Genomic DNA, 25,639 nt, shown 5'->3' on the forward strand with positions numbered 1-25,639 from the left:
AAGATTTCAACGTTCATGGTTCATATCCCTGATCCTCTAATCAGATCAGTTCTATTTCTGCCCCTGTAGAAGCCTGTTTACGCACACCCTCTGTGGATACCTGTTAGAGCTCTCACTCACTGATTAGTGCCAGACAAAACAGGCATGTCTCCTTCAGTCTAGGTTTATGTTGATTTCTGAAGAGTACTTCCCCCCAACAAAGTGATGGACCAGAGAAATGAAGGGGCCCACACTCCTTTGTTCCTGCGCTAAGATCACCTGGGACTAGTTTAGATTGTGAGGGAAACTGCTAGGAGGAGGTTCACAGGTGCCCCAGAATTGGCTCAGACACAAACATAATGAGGTGTAGCAGCGGCTGAATTAGCAATGTGGGCCAACAGATTCCCCTCAGGAGCCTTATGCATTAGAGTGTTAACTGCTGCCTCCACTCCCAGTTCTCAAGGGCAGGGCCTTGATGCTACCCTTCTCCTCCCTGTGCAAGACTATTCTCTCCATCCTCCTCAGACTACAACAATCCACTGAAGCCTTAGGTCATCTGAAAACTCACTGAAGCCAGTTTTCTGAGGTTTTAGGATATTCTCCTACAGCCCAAACCGACTTTAGTGCTCATGCCCCTATTCTAGTGAGCAGTGGCTAGGCCTGCATCCGCCTGGTGAAAAACCAATTATCCTCTTCTGCTCAGGATGCCCTTACCTCTCCTGGAGACAGGAGAGGTGTTTTCACTCCCCTGAGATATGTTCCAGGAGTCCACTGGGCTGCTATGAGCACTGCATTTTAAACGGACCTGAGTACATTGCTCATGGTAATTGCAACATAAAGACTTAAAACTCCAAATAAAATTTACAACAATAGATTTTTATGGTCTCCGGATAAAAAAAGGAAAAGAGGATGCAAAGTCCTTAACACAGTGTGTTAACATTTTATGCCTCTTCAAATTTTTGGTATTTATGAAAAGATTTAATGTAATTTGGACAGAATGCAGTCACATTATCATTCTCTGATACGTTCCTTAGGCATCATGCACCCTTTAAGTGAACCATGTATCCGTTTACTCTTCTACCAAGTCATATACCCAGTAATCCTTAACACCACCATTACCGTAGCCACTTGTTTACCCAGCTGTCTACAACCATCTCAATATTCACTCACCCATTTGCTCATCTGCTAGTCCAACCACTTACGCATTCCCTCATCCACATGCCAGCTCATCTCTTTACCTAATATCCATTAATTATTTGCCAGATCATTTATACTCACCCAATGTATCATGCTTCTGCTCATCCACTAACACATTTCATCATGTTCCCATGGCTTCTGATATTACAGCACCCAGTGACTGTGACAAAGTTTATGTGATGTCCCAAGCAGTACACAGGGAAAGTAGAGAGGCTCCTCATTCCTCACCTGTATTTCTTAACTCCCACACAATTAACAGATTGGTTGCATATTTTCTCTCAGGAAAGTTGGAAAAATCCCATTACTGTGAGGGTTCTGGTCACAGTATCCAGAAGTCTACATCACTACTGTTTTTTTCCTCTCATCTGCAGACAACAGAGGTGAATTCCCAAATGCCAAGCTTCTCACAAGAATTCACAATCCTCTCAGTCACTCCTGCTCAAAACCTGGGGAAATCTTCCTCCTCATCCAACCTCTATCATTCAGCAAGTTACATCAACTCTTACTTCAAAGCATCGGTCACATGGGTCCTTCATTTCCATTATTAATACTGCTGGTCTCTATTATTTTAGCATTTTGTTCCTAAGTGTGACTTAATTCAGTACCTTTCAAAGTGTGATAGACTACACTCTACCCAGACTTGATGAATAAGAAACTATGCAGATGAGGTCCAGCAAACAGTGATTTAAGGAGCCCCTCAGGTGTTTCTGATAGAATAAAACACTTTTCAGGTGTTTCTGAGAGAATAAAATTTGAGAACTACTGGAACAATTCACTCTGTGGACCACTGTCACATTAATCTTTCACTACAACACTTTACTATTATACACTTCACAAATATTTGATCTAAAGTTTCCAAGGACTTTAATCCCGTATCTCAACCATCTGAGGGAGAAAAAACTTTAAGTCAATCACAATCTAAGAGTTTCCCTGCTTCTCTCCCATGTGAGACCCCATGATTCTAAAATTCTTGCTGTTCCCCAAACCGGAAATACTCTCTCTTCTACCTAGGAAGTTTATCTCATAGATGTCTACCTAGAAATTGAAATAGTTCCTTCAAGAAGCATTTGTGACAGACACACTAATATATATTATCAATGTGTAGGCTTGGATTTTTAAGAAAAGTATGAACATAAATTATTTGCTCCAAAACTATGCATATAATTTGGTTAAACTGCTTCCAGAAATTCATTTGTTTAACTTGAAATTCCTTAGCTTGAAAATCATTATTTGCCATTGTTATATATTACTGAGCTGTAAATTATCACCCACCTCCCCCACTCTTACTTTATCTGTTAAAAGTCCTTTTAAAAATTGAAAATGTCCAATCTCTGCTGGAGGATGTTTATAGTGGGAAGGCTGTGTCTGTTGTAGGGGGGTTGTCTGGGGGGACAGATATAATATATGGGAACTTTCAGTACTTTCTGCTCACCTTTGCTGTGCATCTAAAAATGCTCTAAAAAAGAGAGTCTACTTAGATAAAATAAAGTAATTGAGCTTGTTCTAGCTTCCATTTAGGTTGTAGAAAGCTGGAAAGAGCACTGGCTCCATCCTAAAACAAGAAAAGTTTTGGTAATCTACAAAATCATAACTATTCTTGAAATCATCAGTAAACTAAGATTGCAGGGCAACCAAATAGCATGAGATCTCGGGAAAGATAAGTACATCCAGAAAGAGATAGGATATGAGCTCTTACTTACCTGGGCCAGAGCATGGAAGGAAAATAGGGCCCCCAAACTAGCCAGTGAGAATTTCTTTAACAAATTGCTAACGTTTAAGTGCGGGGTACTGTAAGTATAAAGTGGCTGAGAGCCATGGCAAAAAGAGGAGTTCCCATCAATTCTCAATATTTTCTCCATAGACTTAGAACAGTCCTCACATGAATATTTGGGGAAAAGCGGAAAACCAAAGAAAGCCTTCTTCCTGGTGCAGGTCTATGTGAAGGCAGCCGCAGCCACTGCTGTGAGCAGAAAAAACTCTCCAACCACCAAATCATCTCCACATTGGAACAAAAGCCTGAAGCCACTAGGGGAAGGATAACAGCACCTGTTTTCCTCAGAGACAGCTGAAGATTCATTAAAGAGGGAAAACAGAAAAATAAATAAATTCTTGTGCAGGGTCCTTGGGACAGGAAACTGCTCTGTGTTCAGATCATAAGCCATCTATCTCCTCACTCTGCAGAAGTGGCAAGACCACTAACAGAGCTCCAACCCTGAGACATAGGGACAAAGGATGTGCCTAAGTCTGAGATAGACCCAGGACAACAGAGAATAAACCCTCACCCTCCATCACCAGACCAGCAAGAATTGAGGAACAAGTAACAGCAGTTTACCTCGGATTAGAGAGAACATGTGGAAAGACACATCCTGTGACATGCAGTCTCACAGTGTAGCTTAAAACTAAGGGAGGAACAGGAACACTGGGAAAAACCCTCCAATGACTGAATATCCCACCCGAAGCACAAGTAGTAATAGAAATCATTGAATTTGTTGTTGCACTGAGGATAACCACAGCAACACAAGACTCAAACCCAGCTCCACCCATGACTACACTGATTCCCACACTCTTCACAAGACTACAGGATAAACAGTAGAGATGTGTCCATTTCAAGGTATAAGACTATCTCATTATACACACAAAATGTCTGGGTACCAATCAAAATTAAAGGTCGGAGGAAAAAGCAAGAAAAATTACACTGCACTGAACAAAGAAATTAAAGAACCAAAATTAGATATACCTGTATTATAAGAACTACCACACAGGGGGTTAAAGTAACTCTCATAAATAAGTAAAGGATCTAGTGGAAAAAATGGATGGTGTCATAAATGCTTGAGTAATTTCAATAGAGAACTGAAAACTATATGGAGGAGTTAAATGGAAATGCTAGACAGAAAGGACACAGTCACAGAAACAAAGATTGCTTATGAATAGACCCATAGAGCCAAGAAACAATCAGTGCGGATAAAGATAAATCAATAGAAACTGGCAAAACTGGAACACAAAGAGGAAAAAATTATAATGATAAAAAGAGAAAAGAGCTTCTGAGGACTGTAGGACAATAGCAATCTAACATATGGGAAATTCTCTTTCTTAAAGTGTCATGTGTATATTTGACATGTGTATACTTGTATTTTTTACTAATTTTCTTCTTTCATCACTTTCCCCTACCATTTTATATAGTATGTGCTCGTGATGGTACATTTAGTACTTTACTCCACAATTTACTGAACATTCAGGCAGGATTATGACATGTTAGATGAGGCGGTGGATCCATATAAAATTCTAATCTAAGAAAACAGGAAATGTTCCTCTGAACTCTCTTTTTTTTTTTTTTTTTTTAATATTTATTTATTTATTTATGGCTGTGTTGGGTCTTCGTTTCTGTGCGAGGGCTTTCTCTAGTTGTGGCAAGCGGGGGCCACTCTTCATCGCGGTGCGCGGGCCTCTCACTATCGCGGCCTCTCTTGTTGCGGAGCACAGGCTCCAGACGCGCAGGCTCAGTAATTGTGGCTCACGGGCCCAGTCGCTCCGCGGCATGTGGGATCTTCCCAGACCAGGGCTCGAACCCGTGTCCCCTGCATTGGCAGGCAGATTCTCAACCACTGCGCCACCAGGGAAGCCCCTGAACTCTCTTTTATCATGTGACTTTACTTGACTTCTCTCTTTGCCCATTGCCACTACCTTAGTTCAGATTCCTTTTATGTCTCAGTAGTATCCCTGGAGCAGCCCCCCTGGATGGTCTCCTTGCCTCTCATCTTTTCTTCCTTTGACCCTTTTGCAAAAGTGATAATTTAGAAATGTAAATTTTATCAAGCCATACCCTGCTTAAAAACCTCTACTAGGTCGCCATCGCTCTCAGATAAAGTTGAAAGATAATATGGCATCAGTGCCCTCCGTGCTCTGACCCTTCTTACCTGCCTGCTTCACCCTCACTACTGCCTCAATCTTCTCTGCGCTGCAAGCGAGGATTCGGGACATTTCTGAACTTCCATGCTCTCCCAGCTCCGCACATTTCACAGGTTGTCTGCACCTTTGTTTGGATTGTTGTCATCTGAAGAACTTTTCCTCACTTTTCTGGTCTCCACTTGGACCTTTTCTGGTCCTTTCATACAGTAGACTCCTGAAATCACCCCTGAAGTCTTAGTCTCTCTGTGACACTTATCACACTGTATTTTAACTGTTTCATCATCTGTCATCCCTGCTCTAGGGTCATGTTATTGCCAGAAATGCATCATATGGTTTATTGTATCTCAAAAACAATTCATTGTCATACACATAGTAGACGCTCCATTAATATTTCTTAATTAACACCAAGAGAAATTTAACCCACTAGTATTGACATGTTTGGAGATGCCTGTCTATAACACAGATTATAGGTCTAAATTATTTTAAGGTAAAGTTAAATATCAAATGGGCCTTTGACTCTGCTTGAACACTGAGACTGTGTGACAGTGTGTTCACAAGTGGAAGAACTGCACATCACCTGACTTAAAGAAGAGACAAGGAAGAAAGGACCTAAAGAAGACGTCTTCAAGGGAGTGTGAAGATGAGCCACTACCATATTCTTTCTCCCCTTTCCCCTTCTTTATCTCTTGTACAATTATTTCTTCCCCCTCTTTTACCTTATGGAGGCTTTCTCTCAGAGGTGAGGTCTGCTCTAGACTAACTCAGCTCAGCAGATTTACAAAGATCAACTAGGTCCCTGCTGTGTGAGGAGGAGGGATGGGAGAAGGCATTTATATGGAGACTGGAGGGTGACATCTGCACAGCTGACTCAACTATCCTTATTCACCAAATGAAATGTGTCTTATTTTACATTAATTTTGGCTGAGGAATCTTTCTTTATTAAACTAAATACATCTTTAATATTTTATACACTATTTCAAATTTTATGTACCTATTTTGTATCTGAAGTCTAGGAAAAGAGGTAATAGATTTTTCAGAGATTGGACAGTTTTAACATTTGAATGGTACCCTCTCAAACTGTTTGTAAACTGTGAGGTAAAAGTCCTCTCAGTTCATATACTATCAGGAAGAGCTTGAAATGTAGCTTTTCCTGGGCCAGTCAGAGCCATGCGTACAAACACCCTTAGTTACATTCCATCCGTGTAAAACAAGACCTTTGCTTGGTGGTTCCTCTGACGTACCTCCAGCACTCCAAAGTTAAGTTTTATCGCCACACGTCCAAGGTCGAGCTCAAAAACATTTTAATCAGCCTTGACGGCAGCACTCTCCTCAGAACAGTGATTCACACAATTACTGGTTATGGATACATAACCCACACATTATTTTCAGTAAATCTAAAAGGTGAAAATGTTTTTGTTCCCAATGAAAACACAATAAACTTGTAAAAAAATTTGGATTAATAAGGACCAGTGGTATTGTGAGCAAAACTACTATGAACATTTATGAACAAGTCATTTTGTAGACAATGTTTTCATTTCTCTTGGGAGAGGATGCCTAGGAGAGGAATTGCTGGGTCACGTGGTAAGTATATGTTTACTTTTATAAGAAGTTGCCATTCTATACTCTTAACAACAATGCATAAGTTCACACTGCTCCACATCCTTACCAAAACTTAGCACTATCACTATTTTTAATTTTAGTCATTTGAGTGGGTAAAATGGTTTTTAAAAGAGTCATGTATTTGGAAATTAAAACACATATTTCTAAATTAAAAGAAAAGAACCAGTAGTTCAAAGTAAGATCCATGAATAGGCCTATGATTACAAACAAAATGATAAAGCAAAACAAATGGTTTTTTTTTTTCATTACTTCAGGGTCATATGAATGAAGATTGAGAAGTTCTATTACAGCAGTGCTTAATATCTCTAAACATGCTGCCAAGACATAAAAATATGCCCACGTCCCACACTCTAACCCAACCACTTAGCCTCCTACCTAGCATCACCAGTACACGTTTTGTCATCACCTTCCTGGTTGCCAGGGCAATGCAGTTAATGCTTCATATCTGAATTAAGTGGGAGAACACACAGGCAAAGCTCTTTTCTCTAAGTGATGCTCATGATTCATCAAGTTGCCAGTTTTGATGTTAATCCAGATAATTGCCCTAGTAGTTTCTGAAAGGCCCCCTTCACCTCCTTATTCCTCAGACTGTAAATCATGGGGTTCAGCACGGGCATCAAAATGGCACAGAAGAGAGAGATCAACTTCTCCTGAAGGACAGAGGGGCTGGAACTGGGCTGGATGTAAGTGAAAATTGGCCATGCCATAGCACAGTACAACTACTGTGAGGTGAGAGGCACAGGTGTGGAAGGCTTTCTTTCTCCCCTCTGTGGACTGGATCTTTAGGATGGCAGAGATGATCTGGATGTAGGACAAGAGAACCAAGCACAAAGGTGTCATCAGCAGAACAATACTAGAAACCATGATTGCGATCTCATTGGAGGAGGTGTCCACACAGGCCAGCCTGACCACAGCTAGGAGTTCGCAGGATATGTGATCAATATACTTGTTCGTACACATGGGCAACTGAAAGGTGATGGTGGTCTGCATGAGAGAGTTGACAGAGCCACTGACCCAGGATGTGATGGCCAACCTAGCACAGAGCCCTCCATGCATGATGACCAAGTATCTCAGGGGGTCACACACAGCCACATAGCGGTCATAGGCCATCACTGCCAGGAGAACAAACTCAATCCCACCCAGGCCCAGGGAGAAAAATAACTGGGCTGCACAGCTTACATATGGGATTCCTTTATGTTCTGCAAGAAAATGCACCAGCATCTGAGGGACAATGCTTGTGGCATAAGAGGCATCAACAAGGAAGAGGTTGGTGAGAAAGAAATACATGGGAGTGTGGAGTCGGCTGTCCAGTCTGATCACAAGAACAATGAGGACATTGCCCAGCACTGTCACCACGTAAGTGATTGAGAACAGGACAGAGAGAGCGACCTGAGTGTCCCAGTCACTAGACAGGCTGAGGAGGATGAATTCTCTCATTCAAGTCTAGTTATCTGCTCCCATTAAAAAACAGAGGATTATTAATCTGCAGAGAGAGTCAGAAATAAAAGAAGCTGTTAAAGAACCATAAGAATAACTTCTTAAAAGAATGCATATCATAATGATCCGTGGCCAGATGTTCCAGATCATTTACGGGTCAAGAAGACAGGCTTGATTCTACTATGCATTATATCTACTCTACATAAGAGAGAGAGGCTAGCACCTTCCTAAGGACGTGATGTAATCTCAAGGAGTCAGTTAAAGCCTGGAGATACTGCGGTGCAATTTTTGGAAGCTCTATATCTTTCTAACTTCAGTTTCCAGGGAGGGGAGAACTGTTGATGATAATGGGAAGTAGAATGATAAGCAATGAAGATAAACATGGCTCGAAGTTCAAGGACTACCCTATATGTATTTACTACACAAAACATGATAAAATGTATAGATAAATTATTTTTTAAAAGATTTGTAAGAGGCAGATATGTACTACAAGTAAGGCTGGTGAATGATGGAAAAATCTGGAATTTGAGAACCTGAATATGAATCTTGTTTTTATGACTTATCGGATGTTTGATTGGGTTAGAAATTTAAACTTTTACATACAAAATTTGATAATGCTGCATAACTTACAGGTATATTTATGCTCAAATGTAGATAACTTATGGGTAAAGTGCTTTGTAAACTCTTACTCATCGCAGTATTTCAGTAGTATGCTACCAGGTGAAGCATGAGCTCTGCCCTGAGAGAGATAGAGTAACAAAGTGATTACTGTGATAGTGATTTCCTCATATCCCCTCCACAATTTCAGACATTTAAAAAAAGGAAGCAAAACCTTTAATAGATTTGAAGTCTAAGAAGTTAGCTTGGATGCTTTGAAACTCCAGAAAAATATAAGTCTATTTGAGATTTGGTGTCTCCAGTCTTTGGAAGGAGAGGGAGAAGAGGGTAATTTTATCTTGTTCTTTTGATTTTTCTGCCCTATTTTTTAACTCATTCTAACTCGCTCTTTTTATTTTCTGTAACTCTAGCCCTTATATATGATCTCAGTAAAACTGATAGTATGAAAATAATTTCTTAAGCTTTCTAGTATTAAAGGAGGAAAAGAAAACAAATCTTTTAACTTTTGCTGAGTATTTAGCAGATCTGCATAAGTAGACATTTCGTTTTTGAATAATTTGGCAAACATGGATGAAGTGCCATCTTCCCTAGATGCTGGGATTTCAAGTGTGAAATTACCCTTCCCTGTGCTCATAATGCTCAAGTGGAAGAAAAAGACACACATTATGTTATCACATTATTTGTTTCCCTTTGCACCTGCAGAACATGCCGCCCATGTCTCCCTGTGCTCCTCCGACTCACCCGGCACACCTCTCTACTACAGCCCTCACTGCAAATGAAGGTCAGCGTCACATCTGAGAGAAAGTGTGACCTTTAGAGCCTAACAGTCCCTGCTTTGAATCTACAGTTGACCCTTGAAGAATGCGGAGGTTAGGGGCCTTGGTGCAGTTGAATATCCGAGTATGACTTACAGACAGCCCTCCGCATCCCCATTTCCTCCTCATCTGCAGATTCAACCGACCTCTGATGGTGCAGTACTGTACCATTTACTGTACTGTAGTATTTACTGTTGAAACAATCTGCATGAAAGGAGACCCACGCAATCAAACTCGTGTTATTCAAGGGTCAACTGTATTCTTTTCCGCTCCCTGAGGCCTAGAGCAAGCTACTTCGCCTCTTTTTTTTTTTTTTTTTTTTTAATTTATTTATTTTTGGCTGTGTTGGGTCTTCACTGCTGTGCGTGGGCTTTCTCCAGATGCAGCAAGCAGCGACTACTCTTCGCTGCGGTGTGCAGGCTTCTCACGGCGGTGGCTTCTCTTATGGTGCAGCATGGGTTCTAGACGCGCGGGCTTCAGTAGTTGTGGCGCATGGGCTCAGTTGCTCCGCAGCATGCGGAATCTTCCCGGACCAGGGCTCGAACCCGTGTCCCTGCAATAGCAGGAGGATTCTTAACCACTGCACCACCAGGGAAACCCTATGTTGCCTCTCTTAACTTCAAAGTTTCTAATCTGTAAAATGTGGGTATATTGGCCAACTGAATGGGTAGTTGGTGAACCCAGTGTGTTGAAGATCTAAAGTCCCTAAGGCGGGTGTCCATCATTCAATGATGATAACGATTAACCTTTCATCTCAAGCTCTTGATCATATTCGGGATCTTATTCCTTCTTTTATTCGCTCTTCTACCATCCTTGGTTTCTCTTACTCCTGATTAATTCCTTTTCTCTTATTATAAAAAATAAACAAAGCCAATTTAGGGGGGCAAAATCTTTTTTATACAATTACCATTCTAACTCTCTCTTCCTTTCACATCCAAAATTCTCAAATGACTGGTGTCCACTTGCTTGGTTTATTTCCTCATAACATTCATCCTTTAAGCCATGGAAATATGTTTTCCATTTTCATTAATCTATAGAAATTGCACTCTTGAAGGTCACTCATGGCTTTCTAATCATCAGATTCAGAAACTTTAATTCTATTTTATTTCTTTACTTATTGTTTGAACCATTCGACTATTTGTTCCTTCAAACTCTCAACTCTCTGATCCTCTTCTGTCCTGATTTTCTTCCAAACTAAGCTTCTTCATTTGTATTCTTGGATAATTATCTTAAATTCTCCTGCTCCATTACTGTGAAGATTTTCTAAGGTTTTGTGCTCAGAACCTGTACTCTTCTTTCTACAGCTTTTCCTTGGAGGACTTATTTCTAACCATAATATTTTTTATCAAGGCTGTATGGTTTCCTTTCAATTCTACAATTATTTCCTAGACTTCTTGCTAAGAGTCCAGATGATTTTTTTCAACAGCATAATGAATGTTTCCCAAATATCTCACTATCAACTCAACTCTTCTCTCCACAAACTGTATTCCCTCCAGACTCTTTTATTTCTAGCAATAGACCAAAATTCTCCCACTCTCCAAAGGCATCATGTTTAATTATTCCTTCTTTCTTAACACTCCATGGAATAAATCATCTTCTTTCATTGTTTTATTATATATCTCCCACCTCTCCTTTAGACCTCACTCATACTGCTAATGTACTAACACGTCTCATCACCTTGCAGCTGATGAGGTGCAACAAATTCCTTCTGAATCTCACTGATTCAGCCTGTGCCTACCCCAAAGCAGCCTATACTCTTCCACCAGATTGATCATTCTAAATGCAAATTTACTCATAGCCCTTAAATATGCCAACAAATCTTGTGATATTTAATTGCTTACAGAATTACATACATCCTGGACTTCCCTGGTGGCGCAGTGGTTAAGAATCCGCCTGCCAAAGCAGGGGACATGGGTTCGAGCCCTGGTCTAGAAGATCCCATATGCTGTGGAGCAACTAAGCCCGTGTGCCACAACTACTGAAACCCGCACGGCACAACTACTGAAGCCCTCGTACCTAGAGCCCGTGCTCCACAACAAGAGAAGCCACCGCAATGAGAAGCCCGTGCACCACACCGAAGAGTAGCCCCCATTCACCACAACTAGAGAAAGCCCACGCGCAACAACGAAGACACAATGCAGCCAAAAATAAATTAATTTTTAAAAAAACAAAAAAACTGAGACCCTTGCAAATGACGGAGGGATGAGGAATGACACAGAAATTATAGGAAAAATCAGGCATGAGGTTTGGAGAGCAAAGACCAACTCATCACGGTTAAAATATAACCTTTGCTGAACCTAGTTAAAAGTACCTCCATGTGCCTTCTCCCATTATTCCAGTTATTAATACAACAAATAGAACCAAAATGCCTTCTACGACAAAGAAATGAAAACAGAAAATTAGTTTTCAGATTCCTAATACAACATATTTTATATAACTTAATACAACTAATTAGTTCAATCTAGTCAGTTATGATTTTTTTTGTTTAAATAAAGAAAATGTGTCCATTTAAGCGTAAACCTATTTGACCTCTGTATTGGGATTCTAAACAGTCTTGGATGGGACAAGTGAAAGCCCTGAATAAAGAAGCAGAACACATAAGTGCAGGTCCCACATATTTATATACCTGCAGATATGTTTCTTTCATGCTGATCAAAAGAAATGAGTCATACCTTTATAAAGCTGAACTGTCCATAGCAATGGCACTTTCAGTTAAAGAAAGAGTTCTCTAACTTGTGACTCAAGAGTTGGTTGATGTAGACACTGAGTGTAACCATCTTGAGAAGTAGTATTTGCATCATCCTCATGTACGGAAACAGAGAGCCCAGGGCCCTTTGGGTGGCTGATATCTCAAAGATGGGTTTGACATGCTGAAAGAACATTTTTTTTTTCTCTTTGGGGTCTTGTTAACCTCTTTAGCCTGATATGATTACCTGAATTTTTACTTAATCAAGTCCAATTTTTTAAACTCAGTTTCTCAAACATGTGCAACCTAACATACACTTTTGGTGACATATTTTACTATGGTTTCATCCTGTGAATTCTTACCTTCTTTATATTTCTTGTCCCCTGTTGCTAAGACTAGGGTTTTCTTTTGCAGTAAAATTCCCTCTGTCTGGGAAGTCTCCACAGTGCAGTCCCTACAGCCAATTCTAGAGGAACCAACCCTGCGATGAGAGTTAGGAGACATAGATCCTAACTCCAATTCACTCCCTAAGTGCTGAAGGTCTTTGCATAAGCCATTAATTGCCTTGCATCTTAATTTATCTGTTATTAAAAGGAAAAGCATAAGATTGTGTGTACCAAACCCTTCAGAAATAATTGAGACAGGAGGTTTAAAGCAATTAATAATTTATCTTTTCCTGTCTGAAAATGTAATATGTTAATATTCCCACCATCTGCTAGTTAATACTAATACCTAACTAAAGATTTTATCATTCTGGGTTTCTTCCTTTAGTGTCTTTGTCTCTTTATATCAGTACTAAACCTGGGAGAAGTCTGTTGAAAAATATTATACCCAAGCCTCATGCTTTCTGCAAAGTAGAATTATTTTACTATATAATTTGCTATGATACTTAGAATAAGAAGATTTCACCAGTCATGTTTTATATCCCTAATCCAAAGTCCCTAATAAGTCACATAATTTCACACTCCCACATGCTGTTGATGCCTCTCAAATATTAATCAGTGTCTAACAAAATAAACATCTCTGTTACCATCTATGTCTAAGTGTATCTAAAGAGTTTTCCCTTCCAACAAAGGGATGGACCATGTAGAATAGAAACCCCCAAATTCCTTGGGCTCCAGGCTCATAAGTCATCTGCGACTAATTGTGATTGCGAGGAACACTACTGGGAGGAAGTTGACAAGAGCTCCAAAAACAGCTCCAACACAGACCTAATGAGCTTTGGCAGCAGTTGCACTGGCAACGTAGGGCCAACAGATTCCCCTCAGGAGCCCCGTGCATTAGAATGTTAATTGCTGCCCCCATTCCCAATTCACAAGAGCAGGGCCTCCATGCTGCCCTTCTCCCTGTGGAAGGCTGTTCTCCATCCTTCTCCCACCAACATCTTCATTATAGCCTTAAGTCACTCTAAAAAGAGAAGCAGCTTACTGAGGCTTTAGTACGTTCTCCTATAACCCAAATCAAACTTTAGCCTTCAATGCCCCAATCTAGGGAGAAGTGACAGGGCTGCATCTAATTCTAGTGTAAATACTATTTCTCCCCTTTTGGATCCAGATGCCCTTATTTCTTCTTCTAGAGACAGGAGAGATGTACCTCAGTCCCCTGAGGTACGTGCAGTCTCATGGGCTTCTGTGAGCATTGGGAGTATAATGGACATCCTAGTACATTTCTCATAGTACTACGAGCTCAGAAAATAGACATCAGCATTAAATAGATTTTAAAATCCAGCTCTACAGAAAGTTGATAAAGGGAGTTTCAGCAACTACTGAAAAAAAAAATGGAAAAGCAATAAGGTCACCCAAAATCCTTAACACAGAAGGGTGAAACTTCTACACCTCTTTAAACATTTTTTCAGGTTTACTGATGTATAATTAACAAATAAAGTTGTAAAATATTTGATGTGCACAAAGCAATTATTTGATATATGTATACATTGTGAAGTGATTCAAACTATTTTTTAAATTAAATTTTGTATTTTAAAATCATTGTGGATTTACATGATGTTGTATTAAATAATACAGAAGTATCACTTGTACCCTTTTCTAGTTTCCCCCAATGGTAATATCTTGCAATTTATAAATTTATAGCTTTACATTTAAGTCCATGGCCCATTTAGGTTGATTTTTTTAATAAGCTGTAAGACCTATGGAGCTGCTTTTTTTTCTTTTGCCTATGGATGGATGGCCAATTGCTCCAGTACCATTTGTTGTAAAGTCTATCTTTCTCCATTAAATTGCTTTGGACCGTTGTCAAAAATTAGTAGGGTACATACATGTATTTATTTCTGGGTCCCCTATTGTGTTCCACTGATCTATGCATCTATCCCACATAGATGGGATACCACATAGTCTTTATTACTGTCGATATATAATAAACCTTAAAACTGGATAGATTGATTCCCCCCTAATTTTATATTCCTTTTTCAAAATTGTTTCACTGTTCTACTTCCTTTGCCCTTCTATATAAATTTTAAAACAGTCTTCTGTATATGTACAAAAAAAACTTGTTGGGCTTTTGATAGGAATTGTGTTAAGCCTATATATAAATTTGTGGAGAATTCAAACCTTTACTGAATCTTCCAATCTGTGAACATAGTATCTCTCCATTTATTTAAGTCATTTTTATTTCTTTTATTTGCAATATGTAGTTTTAAGCATATAAATTCTATATATTTTGCCAGATTTACATAAAATTATTTCATTTTTGAGCTCTTGTAATTGGTATTGTATTTTTAATTTCAGTGCTCACATATTTATTGTTAGTATATACAAATACAATGGATTTTTGCTTATCTTATATCCTGTGGCCTTGATGAATTCACTTACTCTAGGAGATTTTCATAGATTTCTTGGGATTTTCTGTGTAGACAATAGAAACTGTCTAGTAGGGACAGTTTTATTTCATCTTTTCCAATCTACATGTCTTCATTTTCTTTCTTACTTTACTGCATGGCTAGAATGCCTAGCACTATGTTGAATAAGAATGTTGAGAGCAGATATTATCACCCTATTCCTGATCTTAGGGGGAAATCATCCATTTATTATTTAGTACAGTGTTAGCTGTGGGTTTTTTGTAAATGCTGTTTGTCAAGTTGAGGAAGTTCCCCTCTATTCCTATTTTTTGAGGATTTCTATTATGAATATATGTTGAGTTTCATCAAATGTTTTCCTGCATTAGTTGATGATTATGTAATTTTTCTTTCTTAGTCTATAAATATTGTCTATACATAGATTTATTTTCAAATGTTGAACCAGACTTGCATTCCTGAAATAAACTCCACTATGCTGTATATTTCTTTTTATATATTGATGTATGCTATTTGCCAATACATTGTTAAGAATACTTACATCTATTTTCAAGAGATATATTGGTTTGTAGTTTTATGTGTCATCTTTTTATGATTTTGGTATCAGGATAATACTAGCTTCATAAAATGAATTTGGAAGCGCTTCTTTCTTCTAATTCTGGAAAATATCAGGCAGAATTCGTGTTAATTCTTCTCTGTCTGGTAGAATTTTCCAGTAAAACCATATGGGCCTGGAGAGTTATTTGGGGGGAGTTTTTACATTATGAATTCAATTTTCTTAACAATGAGAAGATTAAAAGGAGGGGGGTACCTCACTACAGCCAGGTAGGGGTGAAAGTCTAGGCTCTCCACATAGTTTCCACTGATGCCCAGGTGGAGAGGTGGCTCACTGCTGGCTGGCATGGAGGAAAATCCTGGCACCCTACTTGGTCATCTCTAACACAACCCCAACGGGAGCTCTGCAGAAGGCCCTTGCCTGAGACTCGGGAACAAAGGATGAGCCTAAGACTGAGAATCAGAACGAGAGAAAAGAAAACTCTACCCCCATCAAAACTATGTAGGCTGGAAGGCAATGGAGTGACAATTGTGAAGTGTTGACGAAAAAAGAAAAGCTGTCAACCCAAATTTCAGATAAAATATCTTTCAAAGATCAAGAAGAAATAGGAGTTCATCAGAAAAAACAAAAACAGAACTTATTGCTAGAAAACCCACACTACAAAAAAGTTCTTGGAAATTTGTCAAAGGGAACATAATACCAGACAGAAATCTGGATACACACAAAGACATGAAAAGTGCTAAAATGATAAAATTGAGGATAAACATTAAACTCATTTTTAGAAAGTTTTAACAGACGACTATATAATACAGAGTCTAAAGCAGAGTCTACTCAGTGTTATCTCATGTGAAGGACACAGGAGCAGCATGTGGTCTTCACCCTCTACAGACCAGACCATCGCAGAGTCAGATCCAGATTGGAGATTCAGTGTGCTTCTAATATAGTTTGCTTTTAATTTGGTGTATCCCTGATCTAATACCTAAATAGTACAAAGAATATTTTTAAAAGTTAGGATGCAAGTGGGAGAAAAGTAGTCATATGAACGTTTAATGGATAATTAATGATTTAAGGAACTATTGCTAAATTTTATTAAGTGTAATAATAGTATTTTGGTAATAAATTTAACAAGTCTCTATCTTTTAGAGGTACATAATGAAATAGTGCTTCAGAATAACTGAAGGAAGGAAAAATGGTGGTGTTATATATAAAACAAGATTGGCCATGATTTGATCATTGTTGAAGCTGAGTGTTGTACACATATAAACACGGAGACTCATTACTATTCCTTCTCTTTCATAGATTTTTTTAAATTTTGTATTAAAAATTTCTTTAATCCTATCAAGAGCCAATCATTTTAATGTAAAAATAATGAGTAACTCCTTATATATTAATGACATAAAATGGATTCCAAGATATGTTGAAGAGTAAAAAAAGTAAGATATAAAGCAGTTTGTATGTGTACAAATTGTGTTAGAAGGGCTATTTGTATATACATACATACATACATATATACAAACTGTGTTTGCTTTGGAAGAAGACTACAGTGAATGTGTAGAGGGGATTTATGTTTTATAATATACCCTTTTGTACTATCAGAAAATTTTGTCAGCCCCAAGTAATTCAAAAGAAAATAATATGTTCTAAAAATCAATTTTCAATATCTTGGCTCTATCCCCTACTAGCAGTGTGGCCTTAAGGACGTTTCTTAACCTCTCTGGGCCTCAGGTGCCTCTTCTATAAAGTAGGGATAATAAAGGTGCTTTCCCCAAAAGGCAATGTACTAAATGAGTTAACAGTGAAAAGTGCTTCCAACCACGGCTCATAAGAACTCAAAACTCATAATTTTACTTGTATTCTTCAGAAAAATAAATAAGGAAATGGTCTAATGCTTAAGAGATTCAAAACTTTCACCATGTAGCCCATTACCCAGGTAGAAGAGTCTATTGAAAAATTAGGATATTTCCAGCTGGGAAACAATGTTTTGTGAGGGTTTTTGGTTGTACACACTGTAATCCAGTGGCTCTCAACTGGGGGCGATTTTGCTCCCCACCCCAAACCCCAAGGGAACGTTTGGTTGTCTAATGGGTAGAAGCCAAGGATGCTACTAAACACCCTTCAATGGACAGGACAACCCCGCACAACACACTACTATACAGCCCAAACATCAGTACTGCCAAGGTTGAGAAACTGCTCTAATCTATGACCAGCATATAGCGCTGTTTATTCCAGAGGCAGAAGAACAGTGACATTTCTCACTATAACACCTGTCATATCAACAATCACTCAAATGCATCATTTTAAGATTAGGAATCTGCCAAAATCCTTCATTTACCTTCATATGCATAGAGAAAATAGAAGAATCATGGTATTTTTGATTAACAAAAAGACATAACTGTTCATAGATGTTCTAAAATTACACACGTTAAAGTATCATTGTCCATGGTGATTAGTTATCCTAAAGGCTTGTGGATGTTAAACGTAAAATTCCACAAGAGAAACAAGTCAACTTTTGAAACCCAAATATCCCCAAAGGGCTTGCTTTGCAGACAACCTTCAAGGATGCCTTTATGGTTATTAAATTCTGAATCTGATTTTTATTCTCAAACATTTTTAGCGTCCAACTTTAAAAAACAAGTTTTTTCTTTATGGTTTTATTGTTTAGAATTTCCTCTTACGTTGCTCCTGTATTGACAGCTCTCTCTCTCCTCTCGCCTACAGGCCCAGAATGTCTTTCATAAGCAGCTACTAATTAGGAATGCCTTGTAGCCTCCAGGTGGCCAGGAGGAATTTAATTTATTGGCACTGGCTGAGAAAATACCTCCCTGAAAAAACATAATGTCTACAAAATGAAAAAGAGAAAAACAGAAGTCAACAGATAGACTCTGTGGTACACGATATTATGTTTCTACATAGGTAATGCCCACTCTCAACATTTCTGTTTTCTCAGAATGAACATTGGTTGACTCTCTGGGTGAAGTGAAACAAGCAGTGAAGCTGGGTAAGGGTAAAGATATCATGGGACAGATGGTGGACAAAAGTCACAAATACTGTGACCTCAATCCCAGTCACAGAAATAAGGATTTAGCATCTTCACACATTTTCTTCCTTGATGTGTCCTGTGTGCATTTGTATATTTGACTCGTTTTCTTCTTTCATTTCCTTTCCCCCTCTTATATATAGGGTGTGCTCATGGTGCCGCATTTTTCACATTATCCCACCAATTACAGAATATCCAGAGAGGATTTTCACATTCTAGAGAAGGAGTAGGGTCCATCCAGGAATTCTGGTCTCAGAGATGGATGAGTCTTTGACACCACTGGAGAAGTCAGCTAGTGCACTTGAGCTGTGCATTGTGGTAGACGAGAGCTTTTTACAGGGGAGGAGTTGTTAGGTTGTAAGAAGGAAATATGTTTTTTAACCCGCATCTGAATATTCCCTCTCTGTTTGGGGTATCCTCCCTCATCAGAGGCTAGAATGTTCGCAACATCCCTTGCAGCCGGGGCACAGGCGTGACCCAAGCTCTGTCGCTCAGGTGCTTTCGTGCCAGAATTTGGCACAAAGACCAGTAACGGTAGAGGGAGGAACTGCCCAGAATTAAATGTCATAAGGCTGGCAGGAGAAGCTGTAGCAAGTCCAGCACACACTACACTGTCCAGGCCCACGAAAGACTTTTGGGGTGGTGTCCTCATGGAATCAGTTCTACAGAATGATTTTTGACCGTTTTGCATGACACTGGTCAACTCCAAGCCTGATTCCCAGAGACTATGTGAGCTATTTTGTACCCCTTAATAAATGTGTTTTCTGCTTTAATTAGCCAAAGTTTACATCTATTGCTTGCAACTATGAATACTGGATGATGATGATATATGTGGAAACTTGGTGAATAACAGGAGTGGTATAATGACTGGGTTTTTTCTTCTTTCCAATTATCTGTTAAAATGCCATAGAGAAGAAAGAAAAAGAGCAAGTTTCCTTTTTTGTTTGTCCATCTGATATTTCTTTAAAAAGCTTGGGCCCAGGCTATAACCACAGGGAGGAGACCCTCAAAGAAATGTCTCAAAGATTAACCCTTGAAACTTCAAGGCACCAATCTCAGTTCACTGTCTTGCCGTGACCTGAATGCACCAACAGGACAGCTTTGCCCTATAAAAGGATGATTCACCACAGATAATCAGGAAAATTACTTCAAGCTATGTCAGCAATTGCCTCTCTGATAGTTTTCAATGCCTGCCTTCTGTCCCTGCCAGAGTCAATTTCCTAGCTTAAGCATTGAGAGCTAATTGAAAAGATATATTTAGTTTGTTTTTCTATCTACCTTCATTATCTGGAAAAATCTTCAGTATTTCCTGCTGTCAATCTCCTCAATCTTTTTGTCTCATCCACCTGAAACCCAGAATACAGCTTCTTAGATTCATAGAGGTATGCCTTTCCTAAAATCATGAAAACACCCATGACTAGTTCTTTCCAGTCCTAAAAGCCTTTTGATTTTTTTTTCTACAGGCATACCTCATTTTACTGAGCTTCCCAGTTACTGCATTTTTTACAAATTTAAATTTTGGTGGCAACCCTGCATCAAGCAAATCTATCGGCGCCATTTTTCCAACAGCAATTGCTCACTTGGTGTCTCTGTGTCACATTTTGGTAATTCTTGCAGTATTTCAAAATTTTTCATTATTACTATATTTGTTATGGGGATCTGTGATCAGTGATCTTTGATGTTACTATTGCAAAAAGATTATGACTCCCTGAAGACTCAGATGATGATTAGCATTTTTTAAGCAATAAAGTATTTTTTAATTAAGGTATGTAATTTTTTTAGACATAGTGCTATTGCACACTTAATAGACTACAGTATAGGGTAAACATTAACTTTTATGTGCACTGGAAATCAAAAAGTTCATGTGACTCCCTTTATTTCAATGTTCACTTTATTGTGGTGGTCTGGAACTGAACATGCAATATTCCCAAGATATGCCTGTATTCATTTTTTAAAATTGTTTATTTTCTGTCTCTTCTCAATAGAGCAGGGACTTTTGCTTGTTCAATAATATTTTTCTAGGGCCATAACAGTGAAACTGTGCAAAAATTAAAATTGTATGTTGTTAGGGTGCATGTGGCTGTAAAGGGGTGGCATGAGGAAGCTTTGTGGTGATGGAACAGTTCTGTACCTTGATTGTGGTGGTTACACAAATGTACACACGTGATAAAAACAGCACAGAACTATTTATACTGTACATACACACAAATAAGTGAATATAAAACTGGTGAAATCTGAACAAGCTCTGTGGATTGTACCAATGTCTGTTTCCTGGCTGTGATACTGTACTATAATTACACAAGATGTTACCATTAGGGAAAACTAGGTGAAGGGTACACAGAAACGCTCTGTACACCTTTTTACAACTTCCTGTGAATCTACAATTATTTCCAAAAAAAAGTTTTAATAATTGTTGAAAGATTTAATTAATTAATTAAACCCAATTTGCAACTATGTTTTTAAAAATAGGAAAAGGAAAAAAATATTTAAGGTTAAGAGTAGCTTTCTTTGGATCTTGTAATGATGGGAGGTTTATTTTTATCTTTCTGCCTATATGTTTAAATTCTTAATGGAAATATTTCACTTTCGGCTTTAATTTTTGGTCCACACCTTTATTTTTCCTTTAGATATTCTTTCAGTCTCCTACCACAGAAGGAGGCATTTAAATAATCTTTGAAATTTAAAGATATCAACCTTCCCTCACCCCTAGCCCCTAAACTGAGCCCCAAATTTGCTCTAAGGTGAAAGACCATCCACGGAACATGGTGAGCCACATGGATAATTAGGGAAGCTGTTAATTATAATCTCTTTAGACAGCCTTTTTAAACTGCTTTCCTTCCTCTGCCAATACAGTCATCTATTTGTCTTGTTGGTATTTGAAGTTCACTGAAAGAACAGGTTTGATTTTGTGTTAGTATGACTAAAGGAAATATTTTCTGCTTGCCCGATCCCCTGAAACAGAGAAGTTCTGTGGGCAGGTAAAAGCACGGTGTTCCTAATGCCATTGGAGAGCCCACGCCCATGACTAATTATTTCCATTCCTAGAAGGCAGCTCAGCTTTTTAATTGTATGTATGTATGTATGTATGTATTTTAATGCAAAACAACCTTCTTCCTTCTCCTGTACGCTCCTTTACCTGAAAGCCCCTTGGTGATAATTTTCAAAACCCTGTTGGAACTCGCCACCTCCAGCTGTGCAGAATGTCTCTGACAGCACTTCAGTGAGAAAGCTATGTCAGACTTGATTCTTTAAAAGAAGAAAAATCACATTTTAATAAGATTAAAATATTTTTTAATAGTTTTGTAATTTCTTTGCACCCAGCTTTATGAGTTTCTTAAGCATAGGAGCCCCAAGAGCTGTGTCTATAAATCTTGTTGAATCAGAAGCATCTCCACAGAGAATGCCCTGCTCGGGCCTCCAGTGAAGCCCGGCAGGAACAAGAGGCTTTTATGGATAATAACTCTCTTTTCCTACTTTTTAAAACTGCAGGCTGTTTATCTGTCTCTTCATCACTTCTCTGACAATGAATCTCCTTCTAAGCACATTCTGAGTGGGAAGAGCAGCACAAAAGAGGGAGATTTTACCTCTAAGAGTTTCAGGAATATGGCAAATTTTAGCTTAACAGGTGTCAAGCATGAGAGGACAGATGGAAAGTTCCTTGGGTGGGGGTGGGGAGGCAAGCAGTCTTTGAGCACTCATGTGGTTGGAATCTCGGACCTTTGTGAATGTGTGGAACGTAGGAAGGTGTGTCTCTGGGTTAGAGACTGTGAGCCCAAAGTGGGCAAAAGTTTTCTTGATGATTATCTGTTTCTATTGTACTCCACTTGTGTTACTCTTGCGCCTTATTTCTCATCTCAGAATTTCACAGTCCTGACATATCCCTTTTTTCCCCACAAGGCATGAAAACTGAGGTCCAGAGAAGAAAACGGACAGCATCACAAAAGGAATTAAGGATGGAGCACAGGCAGGAGTTCCCAAGTTGCTACCTTCCATCTGCTCTTTCTGCTACATAGCCCCTGGAGCTGAGTATACCCACCCCCCTGTTTACACATGTTGGAGGGACTGGAGATGGCAATCTGCCACCCCGCACTCATACACGTGGTATCCAGACCCGGGTGCAGCCTCCACTCACGATGGCAGATGTGGACGCAGCTTTCCTCTCCCGTCTGCTTTTGCCATCCCACTTTCTTCCTACCCTCCCGTCAAGTCCTTCTTCTCTTTTGAAAATCAAAATTGCGTTTTATATATGATTCCCTAACAACCTAATTTAGACAAATAATTCGAACACATATATTTTGTTTTTATATAGAAAAAAAGGATTTATCTAATTAGTCTTCCTTATAAACGGTTGTATAAACTTGAAAAAATATACTTTCTGCACATTAATTTGTACGTTCAAAGTGAGATATTAGAAACCAACGGTACAATGTTCCTACATATAAATTGAGAACAAGCGATACTGCATATCAAAAAAAAAGGTAAGGGCTTCCCAGCTAGTACAGTGGTTGAGAATCTGCCTGCCAATGCAGGGGACACGGGTTCAAGCCCTGGTCCGGGAAGATCCCACATGCCGCGGAGCAACTAAGCCCGTGCGCCACAACTACTGAGCCTGCACTCTAGAGCCCGTGAGCCACAACTACTGAGCCCGCATGCCTAGAGCCCGTGCTCCACAACAAGAGAAGCCACTGCAATGACAAGCCCGTGCACTGCAATGAAGAGTAGCCCCCTTTGCCTCAACTAGAGAAAGACCGCGTGCAGCAATGAAGACCCAACGCAGCCAAAAATAAATAAATTTTAAAACGAAAAAGAAAAAAGGTAAGAAAAGTGTTCTAAATAATCAAATAAAGAAGGCTAACGTGACACCAAAATTGTGCAAATACAAATAAAGCCAGGTCAGTGGCCTTAGGTATGTCATTGCCACCACATTTGGAAAAAGTGAGTTTGTGGGGTTATAAGGTGGGGTGCACTAAACTAAAATAGCATTAGAGGACTGTATTCTAAAAGAACTAAATGAGAGATTTTTGCTAAAGAAACAACTTCTCGGGCTTCCCTGGTGGCGCAGTGGTTGAGAATCTGCCTGCCAATGCAGGGGACACGGGTTCGAGCCCTGGTCTGGGAAGATCCCACATGCCGCGGAGCGACTGGGCCCGTGAGCCACAATTACTGAGCCTGTGCGTCTGGAGCCTGTGCTCCGCAACAAGAGAGGCCGCGATAGTGAGAGGCCCATGCACCGCGATGAAGAGTGGCCCCCGCTCGCCGCAACTAGAGAAAGCCCTAGCACAGAAACGAAGACCCAACACAGCCATAAATAAATAAATAATAAAAATAAAGGAATTCCTTTAAAAAAAAATGAAACAACTTCTCAACTGCTTGGCAGACACCAACTTAATCAAGTAATGAACATAAATATCATTAGTAAAGGGATAAGTTGAAATTATGTAACATCCAATAGAATTAAGAACTCAGCATCGCTTCTGTGATACTCTTGCCAAAATGCATAACCTGAAACTAATCTCAAGGAAATAGCAGAGAAATTCAAATGGAAAATATATAAAATTCCTGTCGTAGTCTTCAAAAGTTTCAAGATCATAATGTGCAAGACTGAAGAACTGTTCTAGACTAAAGAAGACTAAAGAGATAACGACAATTAAATGCAACACCTGTTGCCATTTTACATATTCCTTTGTCTTTTATATTTCTAATAAAATGATAGTTGGTTTTCTCTACATTTTAAAGTATCCAATATCAAAAGAACCTACCGTCTTCTAGGCAGAGGAGTGAATCATGATGGAGTCACTATTGCCTGGGCATATGTAAATTTAACCATCTGAAATATAGGCCTTAATCGTCTTGCCATCTTTGTTGAGTTCTTCACATAGATAATAACACAAGCAGTTGAATTTTAAATTTAATTTGGAAGCCTAATTGTGGTTAAATTTTCTTCAGAGATATTGCTCTGAAATTCAACTTTCAATAAAAAGTTTAACTGAAATGAAGTATTTGTATATAGAATAACACTTAAGTAAAGTTGTGGAGTATAAATTGATCATAAATGAAGCAAGTGTTCATAGCAAGAAAAACTCACAAATTCCCATATTTTCTTGTAAAGCAACAACCAAGTGCTTTATAGGACCTAATACAGGTAGATTTGCACAGATAGAGATGTATTTCATTTTGTCATCAAGATGCATGCAAAACCACTTCCAGCCACACATTTTAGGTAATTCCAGTTAGAAGCATCGGTAGTGCCAAATTCTTCAGAGGAGATAATGGAATCTCCAAAGGTCAGGGAGGTTGTGTGATCAATAATGAATTGGGCCGGTCTCTGATCCAAATGCCCGACATCTATTTAACAAAATCATCCAACTGACTATTAAGACACTTTAACTTCAGTACTAAAGTGAAATCCCTACAGGAGAGTAAAGTTTGTGATCTCATGTCCATCCAGTCTTCATGAATAACAAAAGTTGAGATGTCCTTTCCACCTGAATCCTCCCCCCGGCCAAGGTGGGGTTTGCTGCATCTCAGTCCTCTCTGCCTTTAGAAGCAAAGAGCCACCATCAGTTCCGCCTGTCACCTTGTCCATCATACTCTGAGACTTGAGCTTGGGTCTAAGATGCAGTCTCAGCCGTTCTATCTTGAGTCTCATATTTCTCCCTGGCTTTGGCTTCCTCCTCTTCCATTTCAATTATACATTAGCAAAAAGAACCCCAAACGGCTCTGAGCCTGGTTATGCCAGTGAGTCAGTCAGTTGTGTTTGACTCTAAATGCCTCTTGTCTGTGCCTTAGCTGAACCAGGTCACATTTTTAGGGACTTTATTATTGCCTTACAGAAAACTCTGTACAATCTCATTGCATAATTAGAATTTTTGCCCATTGCCTAATAGACAGAAATCTGGTATGCACTTTCTCAGTCCTCTCTATTTTAGAGATCTGTATTCTGACTTACATACGATCTCATTTCTTTAGCATTTCTTCTTAT

General features: G+C 39.1%; 1 pseudogene; it reads right to left on the reverse strand.

Annotated features, from left to right (window-relative positions):
- Positions 1-7,208: 7,208 nt before the first annotated feature.
- LOC132371376 (olfactory receptor-like protein OLF3) lies at positions 7,209-8,163 on the reverse strand (annotated as a pseudogene).
- Between the last annotated feature and the right edge of the window lie 17,476 nt (positions 8,164-25,639).

This window comes from Balaenoptera ricei, chromosome 9, assembly GCF_028023285.1.
Source record: "Balaenoptera ricei isolate mBalRic1 chromosome 9, mBalRic1.hap2, whole genome shotgun sequence".
In the NCBI taxonomy this organism is placed as follows: Eukaryota; Metazoa; Chordata; class Mammalia; order Artiodactyla; family Balaenopteridae; genus Balaenoptera; species Balaenoptera ricei.